The sequence below is a fragment of the Fundulus heteroclitus genome, chromosome 1 (genome assembly GCF_011125445.2).
Source record: "Fundulus heteroclitus isolate FHET01 chromosome 1, MU-UCD_Fhet_4.1, whole genome shotgun sequence".
Lineage (NCBI taxonomy): Eukaryota > Metazoa > Chordata > Actinopteri > Cyprinodontiformes > Fundulidae > Fundulus > Fundulus heteroclitus.
The window spans coordinates 4,050,055-4,061,468 of NC_046361.1; positions in this window are offsets into that span (position 1 = coordinate 4,050,055).

Below are 11,414 nucleotides of genomic sequence, written 5' to 3' on the forward strand. Positions count from 1 at the left end.
GCATGTGTAAATTATCTAATTCTACAAATTACATGACGAAATATAAATCCGGGATGTGGAACCACTGGCGTTTTGGTGTTTTTGTACATTTGTGATTATTTTTATTTATTTTATCTGTATTTTTATTTTATTCTTTTAGTACTTATTTGTTTGTATAGCTGTTAATATGGACCTTTTTGTGTCTTCAATAAAGTCATGATGATGATATAAGTAATACCACGGTGTAAAGCAATAGCCATCCAAAGATGACAAAAAAAAAAAAAAAATATATATATATATATATATATATATATATATAGATATAGATATAGATAGATAGATAGATAGATAGATAGATAGATATATAGATAGATAGATAGATATTGAGTTATTTATAAAGTAAATTACAATCAACGAGCGTCGATACTCTTGCATTATACCGCCACCCCCTGGCCAGAAGCCGTACCAGCAGCCGCTCCTGAGTGAAATGCAGGCTGTTCTGTGAGGAGGTCAAATTAGTTTGGCTGTTTTTACACTGGGACACTACGCAAAATTATTAGTCATTTTAATAACTGGAAACAGAAACAGTTACTTTCACTTTAGTTGGAATGTGTTTTTCCAAACAGTTTGTTAGGCTTTTGTTAAGAGATTGGCAAAAGACAGAATACTTTATCCAGGTTCTTATGGGCCTATGAATGATCTGACAGAATTTTATGAAACACTGTATGTCCTACTGCTTGCATGAAGCTGTAAGCTGAGCCACTTTAGTTACCACATGCTGTGTGTGATCATCTCAAATTATTCTTAATAACAGGTTAATTCTTTTTAACTTTTGCAGTGTTATGGGAATGTACCGATAATTTCCTAACTTTGAGAACATGCGTTGAAAGATAACAGCCAGAACCTTCAGTGAATGTTATTAATGTGGAACAAATAGTTAATCAAGCATTGGGAAAATATCTCCTTAAATCAAGGTCAAAATGTGATGAGGCATAATAAAGACTCGTCGAAAGAAAGCCTCAGCAGAGGAAATGTTCAAATTAAAGATTATGTGCACGCTTGTCATTTGAAATAAAGATGAAAAGAGCAAAGTAAATATGTGAATAATACACTTGAACTGTTGAAATGCACATTATCTTATGTTTCAGTGTTTTGACGAATCTGAATCTGATTCACACACATCCAGAATGCATCCATCAGGAATTTTTTTCATCTCCTAATTCACTGTAAGCTACCACTGAATCCACTGGCCTGAAGGCTTCCATCCACCAGCCTTTGATTATGTCTCCTTCAATGACGTGATGAACCTAAAAACACTATTTTACAGCCGACTACCATCTTATCACCACAAAGAGGAAATATTTCACACATATTAGGAATAACATTAACTTTCAAGCTTTTATTTATTTATTTATTTATTTATTGTTCCAGCTATGTGTTATTCTCTTGTCTTCATTCTCACATTAACTACAAGTTTACTACAGGTAATGGTTGTAACAGTAGCTGCAGGACAAACTCGAGCAATTTCATCTCCAATGAATCTGACAAATAGAGATAATTCTGTCAGGGTGTGAATGGGTGAATGAATGACTGCAGTGTAAAGCGACTTCAGGGTCATTGGACAAGTTAAAGCGCTGTACAAGTACAAGCCATTTACCACAATTCATGTCTGATTATAAAGAATCCAAACTGGTGCAGACACATGGCAGGATTTTTGATTTTATGGCAATCTTTTTAAAAATGTGATTGACAGTGGAGAAACCTTTCTTTCGCTCATGGTTATCGGTTGTGTGAACACATTCATTATCAAGCAATCATGCATGCTCAAGTAACCCTCATGAAAAGCTTACATAACCTGAAGGTTTTGGCCTGATGACGTACAGAAAAGATGAAACAAATTAGTTTAACCGGTTTCTACATGTAACCACCACCTTAAACTGCTTTTCTTTCCATCTTTTCTTTCCAGCTGACAGACCCCTGCATGTTTCATCCACTGCCGCTCCCATTCTGCCGGACTGGAAGCAAAAATATTAGCAAAATCTCTGTGGGAGAAGGGTAAAGGCAATGGGTAGAGCAAGAATAGGTAAGAAAAGATCTCAAGAAAAGGAATTAACCAGATCTATTAGCTATGTTGAAACTCCAGTTAAGTAAAAGTGGAAAAAGAGGCCTTTTGTTGAAACCAACTAAAATTCCAGCCACAACTGAAAGGAAACAATGTCTGGGATGCATAGAAAACTCACACATCACCTCAGCTGGCATACAGGACTCTGGAATAAAGCGGTTCAGCTGTCTGAAGATGCAGGCACCTAAAGTAAAAAGGGCTGCATATAGTCAGATCACCAGAAGATACTGGTGCTCCGCTACGTCAGGGCCACAATGTGCCAAACAAAACCTCTGTAGCAGACTTATTTGAAGTGAGGAGAAAGTGAGGAGTGGTTGTTGGGGTGAAGCCCAACCCAACATGGAAAACGTTTCTTCCAGGTTGATGAGCGGGCTCCAGGATGGCACTGAGGAGGACAGGTAGGTGATTACTGTATGAACTGAGGGCTATTAATATTTGCAGTGATGATGGAGAGGAGTGGAGTCTTGCTGTTGGTGGATCAGAGGGAGATCCCAGGAGAGAGGCGAGTGTATACCCATGGGGCCTGAGGTCGGCATGCTGCGGTCTGTGAAGTGGACTGCTGCCCGTGTTTGTTTCCTCGTTCCAGAGGGAAGATGGGGATGACTGTGGAGCCGTGGAGGATGGACAGGCAGGTGCACGATGATGATGTGGAAGGGTCCATGCAGCAGATCCAAGGAGGAGAAACCGGAGGAGCAGTGCGGAGACCCAGTGGTGAGTTCGTCAGAAAACTCTGGGACATAAGGAGGCGGTGAACTGAGGACCAGAGGGGAGGCTGAGAGCTGGGGTATAGGTTTCTTCCTGCAAAGAGGACACAAGATGACATTATTACACCAAATGCATCCATCCTTCACAGCCTGTCGCAGTCTTTCAACCTCACCCTCCCTTACCCTCCACTCCATCTCACCTCATCCCTCCTGCTCCTCTTCATCCAATCACCCTCATCACTACTTCTGTTCTCACTCTTCATCCATTCTTCCATGTTTCATCTGAGGGGTCCTGAGTGGGCTTGGAAAAAGCTGTTTCCTCACCCACACTCTGAGTCTCCTCCTCCCAAGCCTTCTTCATCAACTCTCCCCTGATGACCCAACCTCATGCCCAATCCATCCATCCATCCATCCATCCATCCATCCATCCATCCATCACCTATAATTCAATAAACCTTAAAACTCATGTTTGAGGCGTACTTGCTGCTAGTGAAAGGTAAGCTAAAGAGCATGATGTTAGAGCGCAGCATAATAACAAGAGGCCTGATTGCCATTCTGCAATCTGGCATCTGCCTCAGGGGATCGTCTCCTCTTTATGCTGCGCCTGGAAGAGACTTATAGCCCTTTTCACATCACATCCACAATAATGGTAACCAAAGTACTTTAAGAAATCAATATATAATAAACACATACATTGAGATAAAGAAAACATAAAAAACAGGTTCTAAATGAGTTAGATGAAACTAAATAGATAAAACAAGTAGAAGTGCCACTACAGTTTCATGTATTAAAAGCCAGCCTGAGTAAAAAAGATATATATCATATCTTTTGATATGATAGATATATATATTGATATATATATATCTCATATATATATATATATATATATATATATATATATATATGAGATTTAAAAAGGTCAGATTCAGTTATAGAGCGAAGGTCTGATGGAGCTGATTCCAGATGGAGGTGCAGCCACAGAAAAAGCTCGCACTCTCTAACGTTTGTCTGCCTGACCTGAATGGAGCTGGTAAGAATGGAAATGCTCAACAACTTTGGCATTAATAAAGTATTTTTGAATTGAACTGAATGAATGAGCGGGGGGCTAGTCTGTTCAGTGAGGTGCTTCTTGAAGCCGCTCTGGGGAAAGACTGTTCCACTCCTCTCTTTCAGCAAACCACACAAACTGCTATGTGTGGCTTGGATTTGGTTTTAGTGTCTTTTATTTCAACAATAAATAAAAGACAGAAGCAGTTGCCATCAGAAGTAACTTGAAAGTGAAACACGGTCTATATGTGTGTAATTATATTTCAAATTAAAAACAGCTGTAGAGAGAAGGTCTGAGAGGATACATTAGTATATATAACACTAAATCACATCATGAAGACCTAAGAAGATGGGGGGGGGGGGGGATCTGTTAATAGGTCAAGTCTGGGTGACGCACTCCAAAAATCTGCACTTAATGGAAATGTTGAAAGAAAGCCGTACAAAGTCCTGTTTGCAGTCATCGTGCATCATTTAAGGAACATAGAAAGTGTGTGAATAACAGTAGTTGAGACAAAAGTCTCTGTTTTTTTTGTTTTTGTTTTTTTTGTCAAGTTGCAAAATGCAGTGTATGGGAGAAAAGTGCAGCTCTGCCTGACTAGAAAAGCAGGTGAACTGCTCAGGTTTTCTCCAGCTGGGACAGGGAAGCTGGTTAGGGTTGATGAGAAGATGGATGGAGCTAAATACAATCCTGGAAGAGAAGCTAGAACCCGCTAAACACCTGAGTCTCCAGAAGAGTTTCACCTTTGATCAGGGCAATGAACCTAAACCTGGATCCAGAGCAACAAGGGAATGGTTAGATCGAAGCATGTCCAGACCAGAATCCATCTGACAATCTGTGCCTTGACAATTAATATTAACAATGTTTCCTGAATCTGACCTATTTTGCTAAGGAGGTAGATTAAAAATACCAGTCTCTGGATTTGCAGTATTAATACAAATATTTGAAAGCATGTATCTTTACCTGCATGTTTCTTTTTCTATTCTACCACTATTTTTTACTGTTTTATCCAGCTTTTCCCACATCCTCAATGTTTCATTCTAAATGTTCTTCCCCTTCCATGTTTGCATTATGCCTGTGCAGCAAGGCCAACATGACTGCAGGAGGCGCCATGGACAGGTCTGCAACCGTCTCCGGCTGCCTCCCCCCACCCACACCCCAAGCCTCCCTCTTTTCGCCTCCATCACCCAGCTCTGCAGAGGAGGCGCCCTCGCATTGTGCCTCCCCTCCTCTCCCTTTCTCTGCCTCCCTCCTTATTGTTCCAGTTTGTGTGCCGCCCTGAACTACAGTACATGACCTCCAGTCACATGCAATGGTCAGAGGAGCCAGTGTAGGGGTGTACCAGTAACCCCATCGCCACCGGCTTCCCCTGGAGCAATCACATGTGTGATCATGGAAAAAGGCTAATACCTCCTGTTTTTACATCTGAGGCCAGCTCCCGACACGTTTCCTCCAGGCGGTGCTGCCAGCTTCTTCACCATAGTTAGAACACAATAATATCCCAGAATCTCCCTTCTGACTGCCACATCATCACCACCCCTCCCCACTCAGGTGGATATGGGCGGCCGGTCAGGTCAATATGATCCCCATCCACCAGTCTGCCCCCCCCACTTAGCTCCAGGGGTCTGTTTTCTCCCCACTAGCCAGCTCCTCTTTGTTTTATGACCTGCTGTACCATATCTCCATGTACAGGGGGCGCTGTTTTTGACTCCCCCCACTGCTGCCATCTCCTCCATTTCTGTCTCCTCTCCTTCCCTATCACCCATCTTAGCTTCTCTTGTGTTCTCTGACTCCCTCTTTTCTCCCCTCCCAACTTCTTCCCACCCACCCCTTTGCCTCCTCCTCGCCTCCCTTTTTCTCCCCTCTTCCCCCCATTGAAAGGCTGTTAAACACTCCTTCTGCACACAGCACTGCAGAGGAGGCCTCCTCCTCCTCCTCCTCCCCCACAGTCTTCCAGGCCTCTCTGGCGCTCTCCTTCAGACTCTCCCACATCTCCTCCACACCTCTCTCCCTCTCCCTCCTTTCACCAGCATAGCAACACAAACCAGGCAGCCACAGAGGTTCTTGCTTTCCTCTTGTACCGGGGTAATCTCCCTCCTCTTCTCTCCCCCTCCATTCCTCCCATATTGGCAAAGGATGTGGTTGTAAGGAAGATAAAGATATGAGATGTGCATCCATTATCTCACAAGAAACTTGTGTTGTTGGAAAAATAGGATTCAGATCTGCATGACCCGAGTAATAGTAAGTTCTGATTCTTACCAGCTCTTCCACATACGGTCCTTGGGGCATGCAAACGGGGACAGAGACAGTTCTGAAACTTCTTCAGAGAGCATCACTGTAACCCCCTGAGAGCAACATCATGAACTAGGGACCCAGGAGGGGGGTTAGTGTTGATTCTTACACATATGAACAGTGTAAGAATGCCATGAATGGCACCCTGAGCGAACCCCCCCAGCTGCTGCCCCCAACTAATTAATTAAATACAAGAACATTTTCTGAGATTCTGAGGTGCAACAGAATTCACACCTATTCAACAAAAACTAGTTTCCCTATTCTCAGCAGCAAGTAGGGGACGTCTACCCAACATAGAGAGGTGAAAATCTGTTCAGGGCACAACTGAGAGAGAATTTATATTTAATGAATTGATGGTTGCGCACCATGTTTGCAAATGCCACCCTGGGCAACTGCCCACATAGCCCAGAAGGAGGGGCTCTCCCCTTGCTGCATGAACTGCCTCCTGTAGTGACTGCGCCAGAATGCGATGCAGGGACTTTCTCACTGCGATTTCCAGTTGCACTGAGCCTTCCAGTAAAATGTTCCAAGTTGAAAAAGAAAATTGGAACTTTTGTTGTGAAAATTTAAAGGTCATATCTACAACTTTTTTCAAAAATGTTACAGCCACAGAACGCCTAAAGTGGTGCAGAATGAAACAAACAATTTTTATGAAAACTAAATATATAGCATATAAATAATTGTTTTTATAAATGTTGATGGGTCCAAAATATATAAATATTTACTTCTGGTGAACGCTGGAGATAGGCACCAGCAACCCCCACGATCCCATGAGGGATAAGTGGGTCAGAAAATGGATGGATGGATGGATTTACTTCTGGTTCCGATGCCAACATCGACACGAAAGGAGTCTGCACCAATAGGAATAGTAGGTCAAAGTCACGTGAGACAGAGCTCAGGCATTGCCAGATCGTTGTAGCTTCATGATAGCGCTTAGAAATGGATTGTTCTCGGTGTTACATTTCTCAGATTCAAGCGGACCAAAAAAGACGCAAAACAAGGGTGAACATTGGTGAAGGTTTTGAGCGTTGGTGACAACTCAAGGAAGCAACATGAAGGTTGCCGCTTTTCTTCTGGACAGGTAAGTAAAATGTTTGCTAATGCTAACCAAAGGACCTGGCAACCGGCTGGCAAACAGTAAAACTGAACGTTGGATTTACCCACTGGCGCACCAGCTAGTGGCGCGCAAAATGAATTATTTTCTCTTCCCACTCGCTCGGCAAATATTATGGATGGTCCTGTATTTCAACAGCAAACATCAAATAGAATGATCTAAGGTCGTCTTTGCTTGTTTTATACTTCTGCACCGACAACATGTCTTCATACACAAGACAAATAGGTAAAACGCGTAAGACTTACCAGTGCGTGTTCCCTTTCGGCTACTGTAATCAAAAATGGCACCGCAACATGGCGTCTTCCATCGGGTGCAATGGCAATTTATGTATCTATTAAACTAAGCAATGAGAACACTTTCATTTTTGATATGATTGTTATTAGACTTTGACAGTAGACAGTATATGTATTTATGAAAGCAATACTTGATTTTTGCTTATCAAAAGCCAAATTAGTCACACACTGTCCCTTTAATGTTTCATTCATTGTAGCCTTCTCAATTACAGATTGCCAAGAGATACGATTATTTTTCCCCTTTCTTTTGTTTTTATACCACACTGTGATTCAATAGACCTAGTGAGTCCACGTCTGGTAATACAGGTGTTTCAAAACGTCTGTCACTGTAGTGTTTTCCGATGAGGTACTTGGGATGAAAACTTGTAGAACCACAACCATCATCATTGAATCGTTATTGGAATTGCACCAGAAAACATTCATTTATAGACCTTTTGTCTGATCACTCTTAACCAATACCTGGTTCTCATACATGGTTCTCTTTGAAAGAGCCAACTCCTCCGTAAGAGGTCATAGCTGCAGGTTAAATATGCTACCCACATGGACCAAGACTGAATACACCCTGTCATTCCTAAAGCTTACACATATTAGTACATAAGGTCACTTCACTAATCACAAGATTTTACATTTTGATAGACACAACCTAAAATGGACTAACTCCACATAATTCAATAGAACTGATATAAAAGCTCAGAAAGATTGTAAGGTATAAAAAGACTTTTCTGCACTAATATCTACTGAACAGTTCATAGAGCCCGTTTGGAAAAACGGAACTGGTGACACCTCAGTACTTTTATTGTAATTAACCTGACTTGGCATTGATTTGCAGAGAGATATGTCATTCTGAACAGTAAATCCAATCATTCTGAGAAATCTTCAGTGAATATTTATGCAGCATTTAGGTTTGTATGCATTGGCCTCTGCATACTGTATCAGTGACCTTCAATTCCAGTCCTTAAGGTCTTGTGTCCTGCAACTGTTAGACTTGTCTCTAGTTCAACACACCTGAGTCGAATAATCAGGGACACATTTAAAAGCTGCAGGACAACAGAGCCCGAGTACTGGAATTGGAGATTCCCTGCTGTAGATCCAAGGTCTCGCTACATTTCACTCAGCCTAATGTCTGAACTCCTTTGTTCATTCTTTTTCAGCCATTCTCTTGCAGATTTACTGCCTTGTTTGGGATCATTGCCCCATTTCATTTCAGTTTGGACAAACCTCATCTGATGGACAGATGGCCTCACATTTGACTAGAATATTTTGGTATACAGAGTTGACTATATACCAGTCAACTCGGTAGTTGACTTGATGATCAAAATGTGATCCAGCCATAAGACACTTCAAATGAGTTGTTTATACTGATATGCTGCATCCTTATGGTCAAACATCTCTACTTTGGTCATGCACAACCCACGCCTAAGTCATGCTGCTTTATGATTTTGTAAGAAAAGAGGCTTTCGCCCGGCAAGCCAAGAACAAAAACTTCCACTTTTATACGCCATGGTGGTGGAGCTTCTGACTGCAACTTCTGGTGATGTCACAAAAAACATTTGAACAATAGCAATACAGATTCGAAATTCAATGCAAGACACCAGTTGAACCTTAGGAGGGTGCCACATTGTTGGTTTTTGATACAAAAGCAGGATTTCAAGAAATATGCAGTAAACTGTCAGAATAATGACCAGGATATGTAAACAGTACTAGTATAAGTAAACAATGTTAACAGTTGATTAGCAAAAAAAAAGTTTGTTTGGGGATGAGTTACCCTTTAAATGAGGCAAGTGAGGCCTGCAGTTCTTTGGACGTTATTGTGGGGTCTTTTGTTACCTCTTGGATGAGTCGTTGCCGCACTCTGGGGGTCATTTTGGTCAGCCAGCCACTCATGGGAAGGATCACCACTGCTCCATGTTTTCACCATTAGTGGACAATGGCCAGAAAGCTTTAAAACTGGCTTTATAAATGTTTCCAGACTGATAGAAATAAAGTAAAAAAAAAAAAAAATGACAATGGGCATGAATGTTGCCTGCTGGTTTCAGCTTGCTGGCTGCGCGTGCACACTTCTAGTGTTTATGTATCAGGGAACTTCGGTTCATTAGCTCCACTGCTCTCACCGCTTATTTTGAAAATGGCAGCAAGTCGCAAACTGTCCTACAAGTTTATAAGGAGAAGAGGAAGGTCTCAGAAGAAAGAAATAAGACCAGACTTTTCCACGTGATCCCCCTGAGGAGCAGGTAGGGTGATCTTCCACATGCACAGTGATTCAAAAACGTAGGTGTTTCTTACCTACATTTCTGGAAAAATCCTCCACTATCCTTAAAATAGGTTCAAAAATTATTAATTTCAGGCCTAGCTCTCATTTCAGGACATTGCTTTAGTTTTTATTCCATAATATTTACTTAAGATTTGTATGATAAGCTGCTTGCTTAGTAAACTTTTATAAACTGAAAATAGGTTTAATCTCTATCACTGAATGTAATAATTAATCATTCATCACACAGGTAGTGTCAATTGTTTAAAATTGTCTTTTTTTTCTTCATACTTCAAATAAAGGATTCATGGTGTATAGAGAGCTGCACCAGGAAGATGGGAGTCTCAAAACTGAGGTTTACCGGAAGCTCACACACAGATCAATGTCTGCCTTTTGATTCACATCACCCACTGGAGCACAGACTCTGTTATCAGAAGTTCTGAGTTATCGGGCTGACAACATTCCCTCTGCCACAGAGGAGAAACAAAAACAACACAAGCACGGTGGGAAATCACTGCAAGCTTGTGGTTACCCGAACTGGCCGTTTGTAAAATCGGCAAACAAAGCTGCAGAAGAAAAAACACTGTGGGCTCAACACACAGGGAGCGACGTTGCTCTCTCCATTCATTCGCTATGGAGCTTATACCACAATGGCTTGTCCTCCTCCAGCCAAGCGACCTGCAAAATTCTTCTGTGGTAAATTTTGAGCACGGGGGCTTGCGACGCGACACGCCTTCGCTTGGCACTACAGACATTTATCTGGATATTCTCTGTAATATAGAATGAACCCTCTACAATTTTTCTTTTGTAGAGTAGATATAACAGCAAGATTTCAGTCAATTCCAGCAACATTTTCTGACTTCATCCTTGTCAGTCACAAACTGCTTTGAAAATATCAAGCCCCTCCGATTTCATAACCAATAATGTTTTTGGGAAACAAGCGATCCAACAGCACGATTTGAAACAATGCCGTCGCGTCTTCAGCACGGTGCCCGGGAAAGCCATTAGTCGCTGTCGTTTGTCGCTCCCTGTGTGTCGAGCCCATAAGACTGTAATATACAATATTTTTATAACACATTTTACATTAAGGTTATTGGAATAAATTACATACACATTGGCATTAATACATGCCCAAAAATTTGCATATAATTCCCTTACATTTTGCTGCAGCTGAAAGGACATGTACTAACGGTTAGTATGTCGCTAATTTGCATCGGCAGGGTTGCCAACAGGAATTTTGGGTCCCATGACAAGAAACATTTAAATCATCCTAAAAGCTTTCATAAATATATTATATTTTATTTTTAGGGGGGCCCTGTCAGGCCCTTGGACCTAACTCTCACTTCTATACACCGCCCCTGGCTATAATTAGCGTCCTATTTTTCCCAAATTCTTCCAACCTAAAACCAAAACGCCTCCTAGAAGTATCTTACACAAACCAATACTTTATAACAAAACATCGCATTCAAAGAAAGATATTTCTAAGCAGTTGGGAAGATATAGAAACGTGGCTCACAACACAGCTTAGGAAATCTCTCTAGAGTAGCCCTACAGGAAAAGGCTACTTACCATTCAGAAACTGTTGCTGCACCTTTACTGCTTGTGCAGGAGGCTCCA